Source organism: Neomonachus schauinslandi, chromosome 4 (assembly GCF_002201575.2).
Source record: "Neomonachus schauinslandi chromosome 4, ASM220157v2, whole genome shotgun sequence".
NCBI classification, from domain to species: domain Eukaryota; kingdom Metazoa; phylum Chordata; class Mammalia; order Carnivora; family Phocidae; genus Neomonachus; species Neomonachus schauinslandi.
Genome location: NC_058406.1, coordinates 52,142,891 through 52,169,826, shown reverse-complemented (window position 1 = coordinate 52,169,826; position 26,936 = coordinate 52,142,891). Strand labels below are relative to the sequence as shown.

The 26,936-nt window shown below is 42.6% G+C and overlaps 1 protein-coding gene and 1 pseudogene across 3 annotated transcripts in view; one reads left to right on the top strand and one right to left on the bottom strand.

Moving 5' to 3' along the window:
- Positions 1 to 26,936, top strand: part of JAK1 (Janus kinase 1) — a 157,036-nt gene that overhangs the window by 8,008 nt on the left and 122,092 nt on the right. For 2 of the 3 annotated variants that reach the window (XM_021680002.1, XM_021679999.1), the window contains exon 1: positions 22,879 to 23,109. The exons of the other annotated variant lie outside the window; for it this stretch is intronic. The gene's annotated coding sequence lies outside the window, so the exon portion shown is untranslated. Of the gene's footprint in view, positions 1 to 22,878; positions 23,110 to 26,936 lie in introns of those variants that run through there. 3 annotated transcript variants of the gene reach the window in all.
- The window catches only part of LOC110571825, a 56,071-nt pseudogene continuing 34,491 nt past the window's right edge, over positions 5,357 to 26,936 (bottom strand).

The following is a 26,936-nucleotide window of genomic DNA, read 5'->3' as shown; positions in this document are numbered from 1 at the left end:
TCAACCCATATGTATTTTATATATACAATGTAGAATACATTTTGCTAGAATGCATCTGTTAGATAATAATATCCCCAGATTTGGAGAGAAAAGTCCAATTTCAGATTTCTTTTTATTTTTCTTTATAAATGTACATGCGTCTAGACTTTTTTTGTTCAGGAAATATGGTCACTGTACCTACAATATAAGGAAATGTAGGGCACAGTCCCTGCCCTCACAGATTTTTTACATTCTGTGCAGTAATAGAATGTGAAATGGACTGAAGTATCAAGAGATTTAAAGAAAGATGAACACCATGAATTTACTAGCTCAGTCTGGGTCTGCTTTAAAGAAGCTGTAGTTTGGGGTGTCTGGGTAGCCCAGTCGGTTAAGGGTCCGACTCTTGATTTCGGCTTAGGTCGTGATCCCAGGGTCATGGTCTCAGGGTGGTGAGATAGAGCCCGTGTTAGGCTCTGTGCTCAGTGGGGAATCTGCTTGAGATTCTCTCTCTCCTTCTCCTTCTGCCCCTCCCCCTGCTCATTCTCACTCTCCTTCTCTCTCTCTCAAAATAAATAAATAAATAAATAAAGGAGCTGCAGGTAGGGTGGGTGTGATGGCACCAGAAGGAAATGGGCAGATACCTGATATTTAGGGGAAGTTGTGACAGGAGTTGATAACTGAATGAATGTAGTGTAAGAATAAGGGAGAAATAGTATTTGTGCTTCTGTAACTGGGAAAATTCTAACCAAGCACAGTGTTGCGTAACTATCCAGAGGGTGCCTTCAGTGATTACTTTGAAGGAAATAAAAGTGTTCATTGTCCTTTTCCTTTTGGTTTGTTCATTTCTTATAAACCAAAGGCAGTGTGAAAGATTTTCTAATTTCTCGTCATGTGCTCACATGGCAGAAACAGGGCTCCACCCTCGTGAACTAATCATCTCCCCAAAGTCTCCCCTCTGATTCCTTCATATTGGGGGTTAAGATTTCAACATATGAGGGGCTCCTGGGTGGCTCAGTTGTTAAGCGTCTGCCTTCGGCTCAGGTCATGATCCCAGGGTCCTGGGATCGAGCCCCGCATCGGGCTCCCTGCTCCACGGGGGGCCTGCTTCTCCCTCTCCCACTCCCCCTGCTCTTGTTCCCTCTGTCGCTGTGTCTCTGTCAAATAAATAAATAAAAATCTTAAAAAAAAAAAAAAGAATTCAACATATGAATTGCTGGGGGGGGGACACAGACATTCCATTAAGGCAGTTGGGCCATGTATTATACCCTGCAGAGACCGATGATCAGAGTTGCCTTCAAGTTTCTTATCCAGTGTCACAAAGCTTGCACGTATGAAAACTAGGACTAGCACCTAAGTCTTAGGGCAACAAGTCCAGTGATTTTTGCAGGGCCCCAAACTGCTTTTCAGTCTTTCAATTTCACAAGCATTTCTTCAGGGCCCATTTCATCGGGTTCTAAGGGTGGCAAGAGTGCAAAACACAGCTACCTCCTCTCAGAGGACTTAGAGTTTATTATTTTTTTAAGATTTTATTTATTTGAGAGAGTGAGTGAGCATGAGAGAGAGAGAGAGAGATCACGAGCAGGGGGAGGGGTAGAGGGAGAAGCAGACTCCCCGCTGAGCAGGGAGCCCGATGCCAGCTCCATCCCAGGACCCTGGGATCATGACCTGAGCCCAAAGTAGACGCTTAACCGACTGAGCCACCCAGGTGCCCGATTTAAAGATTTTTTTTTTTAATTTTTATTTATTTATTTATTTATTTGAGACAGAGAGAATGAGAGAGAGAGAGAGCACATGAGAGGGGGGAGGGTCAGAGGGAGAAGCAGGCTCCCTGCCGAGCAGGGAGCCCGATGTGGGACTTGATCCAGGGACTCCAGGATCATGACCTGAGCCGAAGGCAGTTGCTCAACCAACTGAGCCACCCAGGCAGGCGCCCGATTTAGACCCAAGTTTGGGTACATGGCTACAGCATCGATTGTATTTTCATGAAGTGTTTTCGGAATGTAGAGAAAGGAGAGATTGGGGCCTGTTCATTGGGGAAAATTTCATGGAGGAGGCCTGTGGGCTTCCATGGATGTTCTACAACAAATAAACTAAGGAGTTAACCCTTTTGAGCCCCGAGTCTATATCGGCAGCTGTGTGAGGTACCTCTCGTACTTTCCCTCATTTAGACCTCCCCGTAATCCTCTGAGGTAGGTGTTATTACCCTCCACTGGGCAGATGAGAAAATCACTGCTCACAGGGGCGGAAGGCATAGTTGTCCAAGGCACACTGGAGGGGCAGAGCCAGTGTTGAACATCTGAGGACTCCAGTGCCTCAACTCTTAACCACCATTGTACGTGATTTTATACTCAGTAGATTTAAAAACCTGACTTTTTACAAATGTACATAAAAGATGCGTCTAGGCCTCTGATGCAAAAAATCAGTTGGCGTTCCCCCTTTCCCTTGACCTGATGGGAGACTTGTGGGATAGAACAGAGACAGGGGAACTATTACATTCCAAGCTCTCACTTTATAAAACAAAGTTCTGGCCCACAGAAAAATACCCTGAGGGCGCCTGGGTGGCTCAGTCGGTTAAGCGACTGCCTTCGGCTCAGGTCGTGATCCTGGAGTCCCGGGATCGAGTCCCGCATCGGGCTCCCTGCTCGGCGGGGAGTCTGCTTCTCCCTCTCCCACTCCCCGTTTGTGTTCCCTCTCTCGCTGTGTCTTTCTCTGTCAAATAAATAAATAAAATCTTAAACAAACAAACAAATAAATAAATAAATGACCTTTTCAAAAAAAAAAAAAGAAAGAAAAATACCCTGAAGCTTCAAGATAGCTGTGAAACGGCCAAGTAGTCAAGCAGACATTTTGCCAAACTTAGCAAAAACAAAACAAGAGAATGTAAGTACAGAGGACATTAAAGCATTAGCACAATAAGGGCTGGTCTAAATCTTTTAAAGAGATCCAGTCTTTGTGGCCTAATACTTGGGGACAATCTGCCTCAGGAGGTTGAGATGCCACAGCTTTGTTCTCCAAACCACTGAGGGACGTGATCCAGGAAAAAGCTCATCTCCCTGCATAAGTTTCTAGAGCTATCAAATGTGGTTTACTTGTGCTTTCTAGAACTTTTATTCAGTGTGCTTTTTATACATACAGATTTACAATACCAACATATTTTTGTACTTCTTTTCAAGTTCTTTCCCTAATGCCCTGTGTTCTACATCAGCAGTTTCTGTCAGGGCGGTGGTGGTTGGCCAGCGCAGAGTGCTGGTTGGTGCATGCTTCTCCACAGGTGTTGCCAAGTAGTCAACATGGAGGAAAAAGGCTTCAAGCAATTGGGAGAGAAGTAGGCAACATTAGGTCACTGGGCTCAACGGAAGGGAATAGGAAGATGCTGGAAAATTCAGTGGAGGGTTGACAAGAACAGTTTAATTAGTTTTTTTTTTTTATTGTGGTGAAAAATATATAACACAAAAGATGCCATTTTAACCATTTTTTAAGTGTACAGGTCAGTGGCATTAATTATTCAAAATGTTGTGTAACCACCATGATCTATTTCCAAAATTTTCCTTCACCCCAAACAGAAACTTTGTACCCATCAAGCCAAAATTTCCTATTCCCCTGTACTCCAGCCCCTGAGAAACACCAATGCACTTTCTGTCTCTATGAATTTGCCTATTCTAGGTATTTCATATATTCCTATATTTCATACAGTATGTGTCCCTCTGTGTCTGACTTCTTTCGGGCTTTGTCCACATTGTAACCATGTATCAGAACTCCATTCCTTTTTATGGCTGAGTATTCTATTGTATGTATCTAACCACATTTTGTTTATCCATTTATCTGTTGATGGCCACTTGGATTGTTTCCACCTTCTGGCTATTGTGAATAAAGCTGCAATGAACACTGGCTTACAAGCGCCTGTTTGAGTCCTTTTCAATTCTTTCAAGTATATACCAGGAGTGGAATGGCTCAGTCATAGGGTGAGTCTATGTTTAACTTTTTGAGGAACTGCCGAACTATTTTCCACAGGGACAGCACCATTTTACATTCCCACCAGCAGGGGATGAGGGTTCCAATCTCTCCATATCCTTGCCAACACTTGTTATTTCCATTTTCTTTTTATAGCCATCCTTGTAGGTATAAAGTGTTATCTCTCTGTGGTTTTGAGTTGTATTTCCTAATGACTAATGATATTGAACATTTTTAATGCACTTACTGGCCATTTGTTTATCTTCTTTGGATAAATGTCTATTCAAGTACTTTACTCATTTTTTAATTGAGTTGTTTGTTTCAGATTGAGCTATAGGAATTCTTACATATTTTGGATAGTAAACCCTTATCAGATACATGATTTGCAAATATTTTTTTCCCATTCTGTGGGTTGTCTTTTCACTTTTTTTTAAATATTAGCAAAATTTTACTTCAACTTTTTTCTCTGCTTATAAAAAAATCTTCTGACAAAGCTGATACATAAAAGGCTAACAGCTGTTGTCTAAAGACAATGTGGAAGCCATAGAGAATGTCTCTCAGACAAGAGGCACTGCCCCAAATCTCCCCCACACTGGGGGCCAAGCAAGGGGGGGGGGGTAGAACTCTGCCATTAGGGTTGGTGGTCCCAACCAGGAGCCCAGGTTCCCCCTCCCCTGTCCAAATTCTCTTTTTTGTGGTAAACAGGACTCTGCCAAGCTGACAGTTTGGAACTCCCAAGCTGCCTGAATGTTTGGGTGTGTTAGGGGAAAATGCTGTGGTTTCAAGATGGCCCACGTGCCAGCCCTCAGAGCCCTCAGCCAGCACCCTCTTCCCACTTCAGAGAGCCAAACTCCTGGCTGGCTGGGGCCTGGGATGGGAGGCTCACCCTCAGCATCCGTCCCTCTAATCACACCCCCACGCCCTGGAATTTTTGTTGTTATGGGACTCACGTAGTGTCAGGTGCTGCTGAAGCCTAGCTGTAGCTCTGAGTCGGACAGTGAGGGGTGGCAGGCAAAGGCCCAGGACTATGGCTGGGGTGGCCCCCGGCCCCTGCAGCTCTGGGCTGCCTACACCTTTATGTTTATTTCCAGACTGTGGTCCACTGCAGGGAGAGGTGGGTGGAGTGAGGTGCTGGCAGCCTCAGCCCTGTAGGATGTGTATATGGCAGAGGGAAAGGAGAAGGACAGAAGGAGGGACAAAGAGTCATGAGGTTAGGGACAGGGCTGAGTGAGAGCCAGGTAAGAACTTGTCCTGAAGGTGGCCAGCTGTGGCCCATCTGAAACAGAACTCTGCTCCCTAGGGGGGCCCCTCAGGTCAGGCCAGCTGGGCAACCACCCAGGGCATGAGTAGGCCAGGCTGAACTTGGGCCACAGCGTTAAAGAATGATTGTGGGCAGTACTGGATACAGACAGGGTGTGATGATATCTCAGCTCTGCATGCTGCCAGGGCCTGGCCAACAGAAGGTGAAGCAGCACTCTTTGGAGTGGCCCATGGAGTCCAGGTTGGACAGGCAGGCATACTGGCTCATAGGCAGGACCAGCAGTGGTGGCACTTCTGAGGGTGGTAGCTGGTCCCAGATCATCTCTTATTCACAAAGCCCGAGCTGTAGTCCAAGGCTTCAGGGGTCCTTTCCACCATGTACCGGAGCTTGAAGCAAGTGGAATGTTCTTTCCTTAGTTCCTCTAGCTTTGGCTGCAGCAGGCTGTCCTTCTTGGTCCAATTGGGAAAGAGCAGTTGGCACATGGGGTGCTCATCCAGGTCCTTCATGATGTCACGGGTCACCTGCAGCATCTGAATGATGGCCTTTCCTCCCATGGTCACACCAACAGACTTCACCATCTTGATGACAGGGTTGGATTTCTTGTCTGGACAGGTGGCAAACTTCCCTTTGCCCAGATGGACTAGCAGCCCATTTGAGCCTTGGAATTCACTCAGTGATGTCTCTAACCTTCTTGTTTTCCAGGTACTGGGACATATTTCCCTCTAGTGGGAAACTAGGGATGGATGCCTTTGAAGAAAACCTTGATGACCAAATCCACTAAGCCCTTGTGGTCATGGCCGGAGATGAGTATATAGGGCAAATGACTAGGTTTTGGTGGATTTGAATCAACAGGTAGATATGCTGGCCAATGGGAAAGCCTAGAATGCGATGAGGCCACAGAAGGATAAAGTAGAACCACTGGGTATTATGGCCGGTGTTCTCCTTTATTGATGAGCCACAGTGGGTACTTGATATTCAGGCTTTTAAAGGTGATGGCCGGGGCCCAATACTGGCTAGCTGAGCAGGCTGTAGAAGAACCAGATCGGGGAGAGCACCACATGCCCCAGATGCTCAGCTGGGCCCTGTGGTGGTGGCTGCTACCCGGGCCAAGACAGTTGGGCTGCCTCTTTTCACTTTCTTAATAATATCCTTTGATGCACAGAAGTTTGTAATTTTGATGAAGTTCAATTTATTTTTTTTTCTTTTGTTGCTCATACTTTTGGTGTCATATCTAAGAATCCATTGCCAAATCCAGGGTCACCAAGATTTACCCCTATATTTTCTTCTAAGAGTCCTATGGTTCCATTTTGAGCTAATTTTTATATATGATGTGAAGTAGGGGTCCAACCTCATTCTCTTGCATGTGGAAATCCAGTTGTGCCAACATTTTCTGCTAAGAAGACTAATCTTTCCCTCATTGAATGAACTTGATGCCTCTGTGGAAAATCAACTGGCCGTAAATGTATGGGTTTATATCTGGATTCTCAATTCTATTCCATTGGTCTATATGTCTGTCCTTCTGGCAATATCACACTGTTTTGATTGCTGCAGCTTTGCAGTAAGTTCTGAAATCAGGAGGTGTGAGTCCTCCAACTTTGAACTTCTTAAAGACTGCTTTATGTATTCTGGGCCCCTTGCAATCCCATACGAATTTGAGACTAGGTTTTTCCATTTGTGCAAAAAAAGCTGTTGGAGTTTTGATAGAGACTGTGTTGAATCTCTAAATCACTTTGGGGAGTATTGCCATCTTAACAATATTAAGTCTCCCAATCCGCGAACATGGATGTCTTACCCTTTATAGCCATACCTTAGAAATACTGTGGGTTTGGTTTCATACCACTGCAATAAAGCGAATATCACAATAAAGCAAGTCAAATGAATTTTTTGGTTTCCCAGTGCATATAAAAGTTATGTTTACACTTTACTGTAATCTATTAAGTGTGCAATAGCATGTTTAAAAAATACCAGTGTAGGGACGCCTGGGTGGCTCAGTCAGTTAAGCGTCTGCCTTCGGCTCAGGTCATGATCCTGGGGTCCTGGGATTGAGCCCCGCGTTGGGCTCCCTGCTCAGCAGGAAGCCCGCCTCTCCCTCTGTGCTGCTCTCTCTCTCTCTCTCCATCTCTCTCTCTAACAAATAAATAAAATCTTAGGGAAGCCTGGGTGGCTCAGTTGGTTAAGCGGCTGCCTTCGGCCCGGGTCAGGATCCCAGGGTCCAGGGATCGAGTCCCACATCGGGCTCCTTGCTCGGCGGGGAACCTGCTTCTCTCTCTCTCTCCCTCTGCCTGTGCTCTCGCTGTCAAATAAATAAAATCTTTAAAAAATAAAATAAATAAATAAATAAATAAATAAATAAATAAATAAAATCTTAAAAAACCTTACCTAAAACACCAATGTATATACCTAAATTAAGAAAATACTTTATTGCTAAAAAATGCTAACCATCACCTGAGCTTTCAGTGAGTTGTAATCTTTTTGCTGGTAAGGGGTCATGTCTTGATGTTGATGCTTGTTGACTGATCAGGGTGGTGGTTGCTGAAGGGTGGGTGGCAGGGACAGTTTCTTAAAATAAGACAACAATGAAGTTTGCTGCATCAGTCAACTCTTCATTTGATGAACGATTTCTCTTTAGCATGTGATGCTATTTGATAGCATTTTATCCACAGAGCTTTTTTCAAAATTGGAGTCAATCCTCTCAAACCCTGCCACTGCTTTATCAATTCTTAGAGGGGAAAGCTTTCAGTCTTTTACTACTGTGGGTTTTTCATAAATGCCCTTTATTATGTTAGAAAAGTTCCCTTTTACTCCTAGTTTTCTGAGTGTTTTTATGATGAAAGAGTGTTGGATGTTGTCAAATGCCTTTTTTTTTTGCAACAACTGAGATGATCATAGTTTTTTGGTTTTGTTCTTGTTTTTTTACCTTTGTTCTATTAATGTAGTTTATTACATTGATTTTCTTATGTTGAACTACTCTTGCATTCCTGAGATAAATGCCACCTGGTCATGGTGTCCAAATTCCTTTCAATCTGCTGTTGGATTTGATTTCCAAGTATTTTGTTGAGGATTTTTGCATCCATAAGGGTTATTGACCTGTAATTTTCTTTCCTTGTAATGTCTTTATCTGCCTTTGGTATCAGGGTGATGCTGGCCTCATAAAATGAATTAGGAAGTATTCTCTCCATCATGATTAAGTTCATCAACTTTGGAGGCAGATGGTGTGAATTTGAATCCTGCCTCTGCTACCACAAAGTTGGTAGCAAGTTATTTTGTTATTTACCCTTTCTAAATTTAATTTTCTACTCTGTAAAATGGGAATGTTAGGAGAATTAATTGGGTTCTTTCATTGTAAACCAGTGGTGTGCTGGTAAATGTGTAACAAACACCTCTCAGAGAATGTGGAAGTGGGAAACCCTGATTTGTGGTGTTTGCCAATTTCCATGGTGTAACTATTGAAGTGACTGATTTTAAGGTGCCAGTGTGAAATCATCCAACGTGGAGTTGAGGAGACATGCACACAATCTGTTCTCATGTGCCAGTAAGAGCTGACGCCAGCACATCACTTTTTTAAAACAAGTGTGAAGTACATAATAAGTGATCAATCAATAAATATCATTTTCAGTTGCCTTTAACAACAAGAAAAAAATAAAGTGAAAATAGGATGATTCCTGAAAAGTCAAGATGTATAATCTCCCTCAATATTGCCTTATGTTCTAAAATATTTTATATTCCAGGTACTTTGAAATGTTATCCTCAGATGGTCTGTCCTCTGTGGGAACCGCATCTCATACCCGCTTTCTATCTTTAGATCTTGCATCATTGTTTACAGTGAACATAATCACAGGGACGATGGTCCTTGCCAACTGTTTGCCCCACTGGCAGCTGACCACACCCGGGAGGGCTCGTTGCTCCTAACTGCTTAACATACTAACCTTGAAGACAGCAGGAGAACTTAGAGGCATCATCCTGCCTTGGCTTCCTGGTTGCTAAAGTGTTCTGCTTGATATTGGCCCTGCCAAGAGCCACCAGCCAGTCCTGCTTCCCTAAAAGACACACACAGATTGCCCAACCACCCCCATCAGGCAAATGATTCTGCAAATGTCATGTCCTCTACACTTGTGCTCAGACCTGGGCTTAAAATCTATGAAGCAAACAAGGACTCTCTTACCCTGTATCCAGGGCACCTGGTCTTAATCCCTTGACCAAGTCACTATGTTGTCCCATGTTCCTTATCCATCCATCCATCCATCCATCCATCCATCCATCCATCCATCCATCCAAGACTTACAGAATGGATGCAAATACAAACATGATATATGGTCCTAGAGTCCATAAATTCACAGAGTGGGATGTGGTTGGGTAGAGTGGAGATAGATAGGCAAACGAATAGTGGGACTAAGGTGCGATAAGAAAAAGTACAAAAGTATATGCAAAGTACTCTGTGAAACCAAAGGATGGATCCTGCTTGCTTCAGGGAGCTAAGGAGGTTTTTGCAGAGTGTGTGCAGGTAACCAAAGGGTAACACAGAGGTTTGGGGCCAGATGATGACAGACTTTGTATGCTCTACTGTGACATTGCACTTGATCCTCCAGCAACAGGGAGCCTTTCCTTTCCTCTTCTACTGCCCTGCATCTTAGGACTTCAAGGCCCTGGTCCCTGCTAATAAAATAATAACCAACTTTTTTAGGGCTTACAATGTGCCAGATACTGTACTAAGTGCTTTAAATTCATTATGTCCCTTAGTCTTCACAACAACCTTAGAAGACAGAAAATATCAGCATCCCCATTTTACAATGAGAAAACAGATTTAAAACTCAAAGTCTCACAACTAGGAATAGGCAGAGCTAAGACCCAGTTCTGATTCACAGCCAAGACTGTGCTCCTAGAAACATGAGCCAGTAGGACCTGGTGTAGTTGAGCGGCTGGGAAGAGTGGATCCATCTCCCCAAACCAGCCTCCAAAACTTCCCCACATTTTGTAATGCTCATATACCTTAAGCCTCTTACCTCCTACCTGGGCTGATAGCAACAATCTGAAAGTACCTTGTTTAGGAGACAGTCATAGTTATTGTGGAGGAGGGCTTCCTATGAAGTTGACGGCAGTGTCAACTTACCTCCAAGGGCTGTGTTTGCTTCTGGGTGATGTTGAATTAATGATTAATCTGCTCATGTATAAGTCAGCTAATGCCCCTCCCAAATAATGTAATGTGTTAACCCAATTAAAAACACTTGCCCAACTAAATGGAGTGTCAGACCTGTCAACTCCTATTTTACATTCTGTAAAAGGAAGCAGGAGTTCTACTGACCCTTAGACTGTGTTAGATTTAGATATATATTAAATAGGTATACATAGGGTGCCTGGGTGGCTCAGTTGGTTAAGCGACTGCCTTCGGCTCAGGTCATGATCCTGGAGTCCCTGGATCGAGTCCCCCATCAAGCCCCCCCCTGCTCGGCAGGGAGTCTGCTTCTCCCTCTGACCCTCCCCCCTCTCATGTACTCGCTCTCTCTCATTCTCTCTCTCTCAAATAAATAAAATTTTTTAAAAAAAATAAATAGGTATACATATAATTTAATTTAGTGTTGATGTCAACTCTGTAAAACTGCGTGTACAAATAAGTAACCCGAAGCTCAGAAAGGTGAAACCAGTTGTTCAAGGTCATAGAGTCAATTTTCTTTCTACGACTCCAGGACTCTAACATTGGGGTGGTCTTTTGTTTGTATCCTATCAAATAACTGCCCTTCTTTTTAATAATAAGAATTTGAATGTCCCTAAAGGAGCATTATTATTTTAGAGATGTGATGTAGTGCAAAGAGCAGGAGCTTTGAAGCCAGATATTGCTGCGTTAAGATTCTAGTGCCTGCTTGGGAGTGGTGTGACCTTTGGCAAATCACCTTATCTCACCTAAAAAGAGGATTGTGAGAAAAGCAGTAGATGGCTGGCCCCTGGGGTACCTCAGTACACGTTACTCCTTTCTGGCTCCTCCTCGGTGTAACACGAATGGACATCTCCAGCCATCTCAAGAAAATTGGTTACATACTCAGTGCATCCTTAGAGGTGTGTCCATTTATTTTAATCGAAACAAATTCCTGCTATATTATATTTTGGGGGGAAATCTGGGGAAGGTATTGTGAAACTAGGCAAATTATACAGCTCCCACAAGGGGGAACTCCCAGACCAATCAAGGAGGTCCATGACTCGTGCGTGTTTTGGGGAGCAAACGGGAAGGTTGCTGTGTTGGAGCCAAATCAGTTGGAGAGCTTGAGGCGGAATGTTGGGACCTGAGGACCCGGATGTTACAGGAGGGGCCGCTTGCTGTGGGTACTACAAGGAGAATGTGCAATGCTTGGGGGCGATCTGGGATGGAGAGCGTGAGGGAAGGAGAGGAGGGAGGGCAGAGGGAAAAAGGCGAGCGCAGCTGGCTGCGCAGCCGACCCGTGATTCCTCCCTCTCATTCCCTACATCTCTAGCAACAACCATCAAAGCCAAGCACCTTTGTGTGAGTGCCTCTGACGGGAAAACCTGGAAGGGGCAGAGTTTCATTTCAACATTGTGCAGAACAGATTAGAGGTGAGAAGGTGGAAGTGTCCCTTTGGATGTCATCCAGCTCTGGAAAGGGCTGTAGACTTCCACAGGCCAGGTTAAAGGTTGGGGGTTCAAACCAAGTTTACCCAGATCTTTGAGAGGCAAAGGGGACTCGGCTGACTTCCGAGTTGTATCTCTGATTTCTTTCTCTTTCCTTCTTTACCTTTCCCTCCCCTCCAAAGCTCACCCAGTACAGTACTTGACATGCAGTAGGCACCCCGTAAATATCTGTTGTGCTGAATCATATAAATATTACGTGTGGTTTCTGCTGTCGTGGGACCTAAAATTGGGTAAAGACAGCACACACATATATTTCACACCTAAAAATAAACCTAATCCTAAAAATTCAGGGAAGGATATAAATACCATCTAAATAGGCTTACCACTTTCCCACCTCTTTGTTTTTTGGTATCCTTCAAGTTTCAACTCGTATCTCACCCTTCAGGAAGTCTACCTGGATTTTCAGTGATGTTTCCTGTCTCTGAAATCTTATGCCATTTTCCTTCTGTGTCAGCCATTTGTCACTTGATCATTTATTTTTCAGAAGGCTGTTTTGCCTTTTCTTCTATATACCACAGTCTCTGAGGACCACCCTTACTAAGGGCTGAGTATCCTATACACATAGTTGTCAGTTGATTGTTACTGATCGTATGTATCTTGCATCATATTCTCAGAAACTTAAGAATTTAATATGTGCTTGGCATATACTGGTACTGAATAAATGTTGTTGAATTGAGCTGAATTGTTGGGTGCCACAGACCTCTGAGAATCTATGAGTCCTAGATATTACTCTCCTGCCAGAATAACAGAAAATTAGAACTTGGGGAGAAATCAAATCTAATTCTTGTTAAGCTATAATTTATTTTCCTATTGCTCTTACGCATGTAATTTAGGCTTTCCACTCCAAATGCAAATATGATTTATTGGCCAATCACTTTTACATGAATACTATGAGGTAAAAAAATAAAGATGCACAGAATTTTGATGCTGACAGACGTCATAAAATCATGTGTTCTAACCCAGGAGAAGTACAAGCTCAGAGAGGTTAAACAGACTGCCTATGTTTCCTTGGGTTGGTCACAGAGCTCACTGAGCATTCAGGTCCCATGCTTTCTGGTCCAGTGGCCTTTCCAGGCTCTAAGCTTGGCTGTCAGAATAGTGTTTTCATTGTTAATGCAATATACTAAGTCCCTGGGGTAGAATAAGCCCCATTATTAGGGCTAGTAAGTCAGTCCAAAGCAATTTGATATTCCTGTAAAATTGAATAGATTTTGAAGTAAAGAATCCTTGGGTTCACTGCCTTCCAACGGGGCCATCATCTCATTTATCCTATGTATATATAATATTATAGATATATATATATATATATATACCCCATAAATGAACACTTCTGTATGAACACTCATTATAACAGTTTTATTGATCCTGTTATAGTGCTGTTAATTACATAAACCACAAAAACCTTCAGTTAGATTAAGCCATAATAAATAAGATTAGTGATACTCTGCTCTGTATAGTGAGTGTTTTTATAATAAATGGATGTTTATCTTTTCAGAAATTACTACATTGATGTCTTATAATTATATCAGATATTTGGACTTTTTTAGTAAAAAACTTTTAGAGTGTCTTCTAATAACTAATGATATTAACTATGATTATTCATCCTCATGATAACCCTATCAAGTGGACATTGTGATTTTCCTCACTTACAAGTGAAGAAATAAAATCTTATAGAAATTTGGTACCTTGCCCAAGATCCCACAGTAGGGGAGGCCAAGATCGAATGAGATAATATATATGTACTTAGCACAGTGCGGGGCAGATAGTGTGTTGAATAAATGCAATTGAAAGAGTCAGTATGAAGTGAGAAGAAAGGTGAAGCTGTTTCAAAGATGGTACATAAGGCATATAATTCCTGTATATAAAACATGTATGACTAGGGGCACCTGGGTGGCTCAGTCAGTTAAATGTCCAACTCTTGGTTTTGGCTCAGGCCGTGATGAACCCCGCCTCTAGCTCCACGCTGAGCCCAGAGTCTGCTTGAGATTCTCTCTCTCTCCCCCTCTGTCCCTCCCCCTGCTCCATGTGCTCTCTCTCTCAAATAAATAAATAAATCATAAAAAAAACCAAACACGTATGACTAAAATTTGATTCTGAGCTTCCTAACAATCAACAGGGGAAATACAACCAGTTATATAAGTGATAAGTAACCTTGCCCAAGAGAAGTATAAGTATCTGGAGCTCAGACCTATGGGCCTTTCTTCAAGACACAGCATTTAACGCCCTAGCAAGGACCTGAGAGGATGAGGCAAACTCACCGTGGAATACATGGGATGGCTGTTAGAAGCTTGGAAAAAGTGATGGCCAAACCTGAGCGAAGTGGAGATGCCTGAGTTGCCCTGGCAGAAGGCAGAGGAAGGATTAAGAAGTTGAGGGAAGGGGCATGTAGTAGAGTGGAAATGTTATGTAAGGCCAGAAGCCCCATGAGAGCTCCCATGTTTTATGGGAGGCCCAAAGGACACACCATTCACCAAGACCATTAAGAATGTACTACAGAGAGAGGTATCAGTGTCCCTAAGAAGTCACTTCTGAAGGTCTGGGCTTAAAGTAGGAGAGTGGTCCCAGAGCTGGGCTTCTTAATAGTCATGGGCATGATGGGCTCCTCCTAAAGAACAGAGACCAATCAGAAGTGCTTAACTACCAGAAGCCATGAGGCCACAATACCATATAACCTGTAGAGACAGAGGGGCAGCCACAGGGGCTTGAGCTGCAGGAATTACAGAGAGGGTTAACAGCTCATAGTGTCCCAAGGGGCAATTGTGTAGACAACAAAGGTACTACATAAAATCTAAAAACGAGAGAGGGCCTTTGATCATGTGGTCCTTTGGTCATATGTATCACACACGACACCATCTAGAGCAGCAGACCTCACAGAATGCTGGGGGCCTTGGAAAGGCACATCTGAAGTGACAGATCAGAGGCAACCCTCTGAGAGCCCAGGTTGTCTTTCTATAGGATATGGTTTAAATCACAGACCTCTGTATGACAGTGTGTCCACACTTAGGAACCAAGGAATCAGAGCAGGAGTGGTGCCATTTACCATCACTCCTAATGACTCACTGGGGAACTTTGTCCACATTCTGGTCTCTTCAAGTGTTAGAGGTCCTGGGCCCTTGCCAGGGGATGTAACAAGAGTCTTATGGGTTTATGAATTATAGCTGTCACCAAGGCCCTTTGGATTTCTTGTCTCCAGAGACCAGCAGGGGAAAAGAGTCACCATTCATGGCAGGGAGAATCCATTCTCATCAGCAGGAGGTAGAGTTCCTTTTATACATACAGCTAGGGAGGAACATGGGTGGAACCCGGGAGAACACAGGGGCCTCTCCTGGCACTCAGCTGCCCCACTGGAACTATGACTGGAAGTCTATAGCATGCCTGGCCTGAGAAGGGTGTGACTGCAAAGGGCTCAGATCCCTCTGGGAAGGAAGATTTGGGTCACTTCACCAGGTAAGCCACCAGGACCTGCCAAAGTAATAGCTAACCAGGAGAGGAATTTAGAATGGACAGAAGAGAAAACAAAGCGAACAGAAGAGGAAGAGGATGTGAACCAGCTGTGGCTATGAGACCAAGGGCAGTGACCTTGCCATAATTTGCCTCATTAACAATCTTTTCTAAATCTTCCTGCAGAAAGATAGGTCCACAGACCTGTGGAGGTCCTGCTCCCTGAACATGCTATAGAAGTGGACCTGAGCAGTGCAATGGGTAGAATGTAGCCGCCATGAAAGGGCATGGCTCAGATCTCCTCCTGCAGGGAGCATGACTGATGGAGAGTTCTGGCTATTTCCTCTGTGCATCCATTACCATGTTTGTATGGGGACTGGATTCCTATGCCAATGACTGAGCATGGCAAGCATACTAAGGCAGGCCAGTTCCAGTGAGTGGTGGTCACTTTGGTTTGAGGATTCCCAAGTGGTTTCCCTGAGGTTTTTTTGGAAATGTGCTTTCTGTCTCTTTCTATCTCTTCCTCCTGTTCCCCTACTTTTTTTCCACAGATATTGGAGTTGCAACACGGTCTGGAGGCTTCCCTCACCTTCTCTTGCTTTCTCCCCCTTTACAGGCATTTCCCCAATAAATCTTTTGCTTATCTATCTGTCTTACTGGCTTCTTGAAGGACCTAAACTAATGTATGCTCCCCAGTTAGTGACTAGCTACTTAAGTGCAGTCCATGCACCATAATGTAGTTGAAACAGTGAGTTTGGATATACCTTCTTACTCCATCTTCAGAATCATTGAATAATACTACTTATTCCAATTTTACATATGAGGAAACTGAGGATTGATTTAGGAACTTGCCTGGGGGTATACAGCTGCTAAGTGGCAGAGCTGCACTGAAATTCAAACTTAGATCTGTATTACTCCAAAATTGTCTTTACTACTCAGCTATGGGACAGCTGGGCTAAGGGCAGAGTTGATATCTTAAGAGAGTTGAAGTCTCTAAGGAAGATGAGTCTCATGTCTTAACAGGAGTGAGCTGAGGAAGTTCTCCAAATCAACATCAAGGTGTATCTCAAGCAATAATTTTAGGGCAGTACTGATACTCTCATCAAATCCATGATAGAAGCATCAAAGTTCTGGACAGTATTCCCTCAGGAATTTTAGTCCAGAAAGGTTTTAAAGTGGGCCTTCACAATTATACATATGTGATTCAATTGCTTTCATCTTTTTTCTTTCTCTGAATTATACTTTTAGCAAATATCTACTGAACTTTTACTATATGTCATGCATGATTCCTTCTAGACAAGAAATTATATACATTCCTTTTGCTTCCCCATTACATTTAATCAGACTGTTTCTTCTTACTCTCAGTCTGTCATTATCAGTATTATTGATGGCCTACTGTTTTCATGGTACTAGGCAATTGGAAAGGATCTCTTTCCTTTAAGTGTAATAATTTCCCCAACTTAGAAGGAGACTAATTCTTTTTTTTCTTTTTAATAAATTTTATTGGAACATTGGTTTCAATTCCAATTGAAACATTGGAATTTAGTACATTGATCCATGTACTAAAAAATCAGATTTTACCAAAATTTTTTAAATGTGAAGTGAATCATAGAACTTAAAGTGAGAACTAAAGATATGAATTTTCTAGAAGAAAATGGGTGAGCATATTTATTATCCTGGATTAGGCAAGAATTTCCTAAGTGACGCAAAAAGCATACATCAAAAGCTTTTAAAAACTGACAAATAGGATAGTAAAAATTAAGACTTCTGTTGTTTGAAATGCACTCAATATATTAAAATGAAAAAGCACGCTGTTCACATTACTATATATAAAATATATCAACAAAAGACATATATCCAGAATATAATTTATTCTTAAAGTGATATAATAAGAAGATAAAATACTGATCTTAAAAAAGTGGAAATGACTAGACACTTCAAAAATAGAAGATACTCATTCACGTGGCAAAGGAGCACATGAAAAATTCTCATCATCATTCATTATTCATTGGGACAACACAAACGATCATTTCAAGTCCACTGGAATTGCTAGAATTACAAAAAGACTGGTAATACTAAGTATGGTGAAGATATGGAGTCACTGACAGTCAGCAAAACCAAAAGACAACCGAAAGAATGGGAGAAGATATTTGCAAATGACATTTCAGCGAAAGGGCTAGTATCCAAAATCTATAAAGAACTTATCAAACTCAACACCCAGAGAACAAATAATCCGATCAAGGAATGCGCAGAAGACATGAACAGACATTTTTCCAAAGAAGACATCCAAATGGCCAACAGACACATGAAAAAGTGCTCAACATCACTCGGCATCAGGGAAATCCAAATCAAAACCTCAATGAGATACCACCTCACACCAGTCAGAATGGCTAAAATTTTCAATTCAGGAAATGACAGATGTTGGTGAGGATGTGGAGAAAGGGGAACTGTCCTACACTGTTGGTGGGAATGCAAGCTGGTGTAGCCACTCTGGAAAAAAGTATGGAGGTTCCTCAAAAAGTTGAAAATAGAGCTACCCTACGACCCAGCAATGGCACTACTGGGTATTTATCCCAAAGATACAAACGTAGTGATCCAAAGGGGTACGTGCACCCCGATGTTTATAGCAGCAATGTCCACAATAGCCAAACTTTGGAAAGAGCCAAGATGTCCATCAACAGATGAATGGATAAAGAAGACGTGGTGTATATATACAATGGAATATTATGCAGCCATCAAAAAAAACACGAACTCTTCCATTTGCAACAATGTGGATGGAACTAGAGGGTATTATGGTAAGCGAAATAAGTCAATCAGAGAAAGACAAGTATCATATGATCTCACTGATAAGAGGAATTCTTAATCTCAGGAAACAAACTGAGGGTTGCTGGAGTGGTGGGGGGTGGGAGGGATGGGGTGGCTGGGTGATAGACATTGGGGAGGGTATGTGCTATGGTAAGCACTGTAAATTGTGTAAGGCTGATGAATCACAGACCAGTACCTCTGAAACAAATAATATATTATATGTTAAAAAAAAAAAAAAAGATAGTAGGAAGGGAAAAATGAGGGAGGGGGGAATCGGAGGGGGAGATGAACCATGAGAGGCTATGGACTCTGAGAAACAAACTGAGGGTTTTAGAGGGGAGGGGGGTGGGGGGATGGGTTAGCCCGGTGATGGGTGTTAAGGAGGGCATGTATTGAATGGAGCACTGGGTGTTATTCACAAACAATGAATCATGGAACACTACATCAAAAACTAATGATGTATGGTGACTAACATAACATAAGAAAATAAAATTAAAAAAAGAATAAAAAAAAGATATGGAGCCCCTGAAAATTTTATATATCACCAGTGGGCATATAGTAAGAGACTGCTACTTTGGAAAGCCATTGATCTGTTTCCTATAAAGTTAAGTACACAATTATCATATAACCTACAAGCGAAGGAGACTAAATCAATGGATTAGAGGCCACATAGGTAATTGTCCAGTTACTGTCTAAATTTAGTTTAGAGGTAAAAGACCTAACATTTTATATTACTTTTCATTTTTCTTTGAAGGGTGGGATAAGGGAAAGGGATTGTTAAATAAAGAACATTTATTGAATACTATATTTTCAATATAAATGACAGTCTTGATTTAAAAAAAATAGCACTTCAAACATTTTGGAGCATCCATTAAAAATTCAGTGGTTTAAATATTGGCTATTTAAAGCATTGAGCTGTATAAAACCCAGAGTAATGAAGAATAAACATTTATGTCATCCTCCCTCATTCAGTCTCTTAAATCTTTTTTCCCCCCTTAACATATATCACTATCTGACATTATTCTAATTATTGACTCATTTGCTTGTTTTCAGCTATCCTCTCCAACTAGGAAACTTCCCTGTCTTGTTTCACTGCCGTATTTACAGTGCAGTGTAGTGCCTGGCACATAATTTGGTACTCAACAAATATTCGTTGTATTCGTTTGTCTAACCTAAGGAGAGAGGATGACTTCCTAAAGAATCACAAAGGAAACCACAATGCAAACAAACAATAAACAAAAACCCACAACAGTCAACATACTTGATTATAAGAAAATGGAAAATTTTTTTAATTAAAGATTTTATTTATTTATTTGAGAGAGAGAGGCAGAGGTAGAGCACGAACAGGGAGGAGAGGGAGAAGCACACTCCCCGCTGAGCTGGGAGCCCAACGTTGGGCCCTGGGATCATGACCTGAGCCAAAGGCAGCCACTTAACCGACTGAGCCACCCAGGTGCCCCAGAAAATGGAAAATTTTTATGAACATAATTTTTTAGAGCAAATAGTATGTTGGAAAAATACAGATCAGAAGTAAGACAGAAAAAATATATTGCTATCTTTATTAAAGACACTGTTATTACAAACTGCTAGAAGATACTATGATCCCAGTAGGTAGCAGGCAAAGAATGAAAACAGCATTTTCCCTACCTATTCCACGGGCACACTCTGATAAATTAAAAGAAAAATGAAAAATAAAAATGAGTGAGAAAGCACATGGAATTATTAATCTCTTTAATAATCATGGAAATTCAAAATTAAAGCAAAAAATACGTTTAAAAACATTAAAGATATAAATCATTTTTTAATTAAATTTTAAATTTATTTTTATTTATTTATTTTTCATTTTAAAAAAATTTTATTATGTTATGTTAATCACCATACATTACCTCATTAGTTTTTGATGTAGTGTTCCATGATTCATTGTTTGCGTATAACACCCAGTGCTCCATTCAATACATGCCCTCTTTAACCCATCACCAGGCTAACCCATCCCCCCACCCTATTTATTTATTTTAAATATTTCATTTATTTATTTGACAGAGAGAGTACAACCAGGGGGAGCAGCAGGCAGAGAGAGAGGGAGAAGCAGGCTCCCCACCTAGCAGGGAGCCCAATGTGGTCTCAATCCCAGTACCCTGAGATCATGACCTGAGTCAAAGGCAGACACTTAACCGACTGAGCCACCCAGGTGCCCCTTTAAATTTTAAGTAGGCTCTACACCCAATGTGGGGTTCAAACTCACAACCCCAAGATCAAGAGTTGCATGCTCTACCATCTGAGCCAGCCAGGTGCCCCAAAGATGTAAATCATTTTAAAATGATAATGTTTGGGGGGCCTGGGTAGCTCAGTTGATTAAGTGTCTGCCTTTGGCTCAGGTCATGATCCTGGGGTCCTGGGATTGAATCCCGAGGCAGGCTCCCTCTCCCTTGTCCCGTTTGTGCTCTCTCTCGCTCACTCTCTCAAATAAATAAAATCTTAAAAAAAAAATGATAATGTTCATTGTTGCAGAACCTGACATTGTGTACATTTTTCAGAGCAGTGTAAATTTTTGGAAACTTCCTGAAAAGTGACTTGCCAATATGAATCTATGAATCAGGAATCTAAAAATATGCAGTCCAGTTAACTCAATAGTTCCATTTCTGTAAATCTCTCCTAAGATAATTGCCTAAATAGTATATATTTAATTATTATTTATTTGCATGAAGAAATTTATTAGTTATAAAGACTTTTGTAGTAACATGGAAAAATGCTCATAAATTACAGGCACACCATGATTACACTTAAATTAAAAAGATGCCTAGTGAAAAAGAACTGGAAGAAAATATATACTAAGGTAAACATTTATATTAGGGTTGTAAAATTACAGTGATTTTTATCTCTCTTCTCTAGTTTCCAAGTCTTTGTAATTGAATTTCATGATCTGTACAATGGTATTTTAGTTTTGCTCAGTACAACTTTTTAAGGCAAACCTTATTGTTTGAATCTATTTCCCCATTGTAATCTAATCTTTTCCAGAGAAATAGACTGGTGAGCAAATACTTTTTTGATGAAGATTTATGTGGGAAACCCATGTGTATGATTGCTGGTTGGATGGGGTTGTTTTTTGAGAATTTCCCCGATAAGAGGTTTCTACTTCATTGTATTTGGTTTAGTTCAATTTAGATGAATATTTGTAGCAGGCTTGTAGGTTTTATGCTACATGTTACATATTAGACGGAAATATGTGTAGTCCTCCTTTTATACTGTTCTCTCTCTCTCTTATTATGTTCCTTATAGGGTGACTCTCCAATTTTTTTCTATTCTCAAACGTAAAATTGAATTCCTTATCCAATTTAGTTGGTGTTGTTCTTAGTCAACTAATTTGGAAAATTTTGGTCACGTAAGGCTCTTCCTTCTACCTCAACGCCCACATCTGAATCAGTTACCATGCAGTCTTTTCTACCTCTTCAGGCTTTTGACACTTTCATGTTTATCCCTCCCTAGTCCACTGCTTTAAATATTGATCTTATCACTTGTAGCCTGCAGCTCTACAATGCTATGGACATTAATCTTGTCCTCCGATCCATTGTCCACCTTATTTTTACATTAGTGGTTCTCAACAGGGGTGGTTTTTGTCCCCCAGGGACATTTGGCAATGTCTGAGGACATTTTTGGTTGTCATAACTGGGCACTTAGTGCAATGCCCAGTATAGGGAAATACACTCAACCAAGGCCCTTTCTCCTTATTCCATTTATATAGCAGTCAGATTTCATTCTTGAGTACAATGGGGGTCATTGCTTCTGTCCTAATTTTCCTTGATCTTTATTCTTTGCTTTCCCTGAAATGTGGCTGTTTCATGTTTCTGTCTCCATTCATTCACTCCCAACTTGCTCTTTAAGGCCCAGCTCAATAAAAATGATTTACCAAGCCCACCACGTGTGCCAGGCCTGCATTATCTTTGTTCACCTTCAGCATAATCCCCATAAGGAAAGTATTAGCCCAATTTAACAGGTGAAGAATATGATGCAACAGCCCTGAGAAGCAGGTGAGGTAGCACATGCACACAAACACCCACAAGTGGAGGCAACTGGGCCACGACCCTCCCTGCTTGATTCTTCTATCTTCTCTGAATTCTTCTACATCCTTCCAGAAGGCACTTGGGAGATCTTTTAGGCTGTCTCTCAACTTTTATGAATAAGCTCCAAGTTGTTAGGGTATCTCAGGTGGTGAATGGTGGGAGCCAGACCTAATATCCAGAACTCTAGAATCAAATGCTCTCTTCGCTCACTAGGTACCACACCAACACTTCTTGCTCAGTATGAGGTAAGTCGCAGTAACCCCCCAAGTTACCGTGAGCCCTCCAGCAGGATTTGCGAAATCAGGGCAGGTGGGGCAGCTTCAGTCCACAGTGACCTGAGCAGCAGAAGCCTGACCATGCCCAGGAGCTACACAGCTCACATCTTATTCTATCCCGACAAAGGGCAGAGAACTGTGATAAAGGAATCGTGGTGCAGGTACATGTGGTGGAGGGCACCCCAAACTTAGGGATCAACCTATAGCCCAAACCGGACAATTTTACTGTCTGCTCTGGCAGACCTCTCGTTCCTAGACTGGTGTTTCCAGAAGACGCGGTAAAGAAGCGAGTGAAGGGTGGGGGGCATGAGCGAAGCCAGATGGGGACCTGGCGAGAAGACTGGAGGCGCTGGGTCCTGCACTGCGGCGGAGCGCACGCCTCCGTCGCGACCTCCGCCCCCTGTTTCCTGGGCTGCCGTTCATGACGTCACGAGGAGGCGGAGCCGGCTTCGGCCTGGGAGGCGGAGCCAGCTGCGGGGCGGGGCGGGAGCGTCGCGGAGCGCAGGCCGCGGCGGCGGCGGAGTAGCTAGCAGCCGCAGACAGCGCGGGCCTGCGCCCCAGCCCTGATTGCCGGTCCCGCGCCCCCTCCTCAGCCCCGGGCGCGCGCACGCCGGGCCCTGCGGGGCTGGCTGCTGAGCGAGTAGGCAGCCGGACCTGCGCCGCGACCCGGAGCACCCCCTCGGCCCAGGCGCACACGGAAGTGGTGAGTGTCGCGGAAGGGAGGTGGAGAAGCCTGTGGCTGCCGCGGACGGCCGGGCGAGGGGCGCGGAGTCCGGCGCTGGCGGGCTCCGCGGCCGCTGCTCTCTGTCCTCGCGAGCAGCGCACCCCCGGCCCCTCAGCGAGCGCGGCGCTGGACCGGGGGCCCGGGCGGGCTGGGGGCGTGTGGGTGCGGGCGGGGAAGCGGGGGATTTCCAGCCAAGCGGAGCCGGCCGGTGGCTGGGAGGTTGGGGGACGGGGGCCCCACGCCGGGATTGGGGGGAAGGTTAAGGCTCGCCGCCCCCTCCCCCAGAGCACACACCAAGTTTTCATAAACAAGCCTGGATCGCGCTGACATCCTGTTTATACCACCCTGAGATACAGGCGCGGGCTTGAGGTCTGACGTCCCTCGCTCTTGCATCGAGAACTTGACCGCCGTCTCTCTGGCAAAACTGTCGTTGGAGGGGCGGGAGGAGGTTTTCTTTCGCCTCAGGACGGAGGCCGAGGGTCTTCGTCGTTTTCCACCTTTGCCATCTCAGCGAGGGAAAGTTTCTGGGGTTTGGGGCCATGTTTGGGGCTAGAAGGGGGGCGTCTGTGGACTCAGGAAACGCCCCCTCCCCTTTTATGTTCTTTTGGGACCCTGGCTCTAGGCAGCCAGAGAGAAGGGCGAAAGACGCATCCTGGGCGAGAGGGCCCTGGAAGAGGAACAGTGAGAGAGAGCCACCGGGGGAAGTGTGAATCCTACTGTAATGGGACTGATTAACTGAAACGGGCTGATCTCTGTCTGGCCTTCTGTCTTATTCGTCAGACCCCATCCACGCGTGGTCGCCAAGCATCAAAGGGAGACGTCGCTTTAGCAGGGCTAATAAACACCCCTCTCAAGTCACATCCCAAGCTTCTAGAGACGTGGGCTCCATGGATGTCTGTTTACCAAGGAACTTCTTTAGGGAGACTAGATAAAAGGTGTGATTATTGGCAGGTGTTCGCATTTTTAAAAAAACTGTATATTCTCTCTGAATTCCTGTGTGTCCGTTGGGAAGAGGACCCTGCCACTTCTTTTAATACGTGGCTGTGAGCTGTCTTCTGCCCCTGGTTGAATACATGCTGTTAACTTTTTTTTTTCTTTTTACGAGTTCATAGGGTTTTACTCTCATGGCAGGAGTTCACAGCTGCATAAAATTGTCATTGCTTCTTTCAGGGAGGAACGCAGTAAAAACCTTGTATAGTTAAGTGAGGCGTAGAATGCAGAAAGAATTAGATGTGATCATGGAGTCTTTGTTGGCAAATTCAAATCATGGGTATATACACAGTGCAAACCTTTTTTTAAGATGAGCATTTTATATTGATTAAATCTTTGTTCCTCCCTTTCCAAAACCCCATTTTGTGCTGTTTCTCACTTTTGCTTTTGGTGGCTCATGTTTTCTAAGACCAGGGAGTCCTTCTCACTGAAGGATCAGTGTGTTCTTTTGTACTTTGTGGTGAAGGTTAATGGAGACCATGAGGATACCAGACATTTGGGGTCCAGTATACTGTGTATTATGGAGAAAACTGTCTCCTGTTTATAGGTCCAGATCATATTTAAAGGCGTAAGAAATCATTGAGCGATTGTGGACATTATGAATAGGAATAATCACCTCTTAATTCTCATATCATTAACTGCACTTTCACTGTATCTTAATTTCTCTAAATAGCTGCAAAAATGTATTTTTAAATCTGAGGATTGCAGTGTGACACTCCACATTGATTCCTGATTCCACAATATACTAATTATAACCATTGGGAAATGATGATAGAGGGTAAATAAATTATACATATATAGATAAAATAATTCAAACATTTTCCAAAATATAACTTATATAACTACATTTCAGTTTGCTATAATTTAAGCAGTCTTGTATCAGTTTGGTTAATGCTATACCTGTGATTATCTTTCTGCTCATTTGTTATCCACCCTTTACAGATTAAGGTATTAAGGTGAATTAGGTTGCAGAATTTTTTTCAATTCAGGCATTTGTTAAAAAGCTGGTAAAAATAAGGAATTTTGAGGGTGGAGTTGCTTTTGCAGGAACAGAGACTCGGATTAAATGGCATGAAGAAACTTAAACTGTGTGCTTTTAAATCAGACTGTTAGGTCTGCCAGTTTAGATTCTGGATTCAGAAACACTAGTGGTTTCAACTGCAGACCACAAATTGTAGTAATCTTTCAAAGTTATCACTCAGTTTCTTCTGGATAGCTTTAGGTCATACATTATATTTGGACAGAAACCCAGCTGAAGCAAGTATTGAGGATGTGTAGGTTTATATTCACTTTCATAGTGGGAACACTAATGTATAACTGAGTTAATAAGGTTTATTAGCAAAGACCAAGATCTGTGTTTTCTAACTCCTCTGGTAAGTGTTTTTTTTCCCTAAATACACACATATTTTATATATTTTTAGTATGTATTTCCTTATTGTGTTCTAATGAGATAATATGCTTTTAGAAAACTTAGCATCTGAGATGTGAATATTTGTACAAGGAAATTTTTCTTGTTCATTTCCACATTTTAAAAATTGTTTGAAGTGAAGGGGAAATTGGTTAACTCAATGTCCCTGAGTGAGCAGCATCTGATGCTTTGTGATTTCTTGTGGCTCAGTGACATATGGAGCCTTGTCACAGAGTAGAGATGCCAAAAAGAACCTCTTGGGATTCTTTTAGACCAGTATTTCTCAACTGGGTATGATTTTGTGCCCAAAGAGATATTTGCAGTTTCTGGAGACATTTTTGGTTGTTATAACTTAGGGGGTTGGCGGGGAGGAGGCAGGCTTAGTGGCTTCCAGTGGGTAGAGGCCAAGGATGTTACTAAACATTCTGTAATGCATGGGGGAGCCCCATACAACAAAGAATAACCTGGCTGAAAAGTCAGTAGCACTGGGGTTGAAAAATTCTGTTTCGGAATGCCAGGTGGGGAACAAGAAGATACGGGCTTCTGTCATAGCAAATAGCTTCCCCTCAGTTCCCAATTTTCCTCATCTGTAGAATGGAAATCAAAGTATTCACCATTTCAGAAAGTTGTTGGGGAAAATCAGTTAAATAACACATGGTAACTGAAGTGCCACACAAATTATAATTGTTATGAAAACGTATTTTAAATAAATTGTTAGATATATCAGTAGTTGAGGAGCAAAGAGGTTAAGGTTATTGAGTGACAAGATTGGGAGGTTTGGTATTATTGAATTCTTTGTTATTAATTTTTTTGGGTAAAGGACTTTTTTAATATAGTTTTTTTATTAGAACATAAACTTTTCAGCTCTGCTGTGTCTTTGAACATAAGGATTATTTTCTCAGTCTAACAAGAGGGAACACTCACTGTAGAAAAATAAAAAAATTGAGGAAAGTAAAGGATAAAAGTCATCCATGGTTTACTCCCTTTCCCGTTTAAAGACAATCAAGTTCTTTCCAATTTCTTTTCTATAAGAGTCCTTGAAATTGGAAGAAGAGCTAATGATGGACAAAGGGGGAGCAGCTGGTGACCAGAGAGGGTACTATCTATGCCCTTCATTTTCTTTTTTTTTTTTTTGGATAATTACCATGTACAGGTAAATTACATTATAGGAGACATTAGAGAAATTGGTTCATTGTTTTTATACTCTGTGGGCTAACCTCCAGGCCGTGTTCTCATTCGGCATGTTGTTTCCTCTCTGCGTCTTGCTCTCGCCTGTACTCAGCTAGGTGTGCCACTATGGCTTCCTGTCTCGAAAACCCGACGGTGACATGGAGTTTGAAACAGCTGCCATGTTGACGTGACTGAGTTTCAGGGGCAGGAAACTACCCCTGTGAGTATTCTTCCCTCT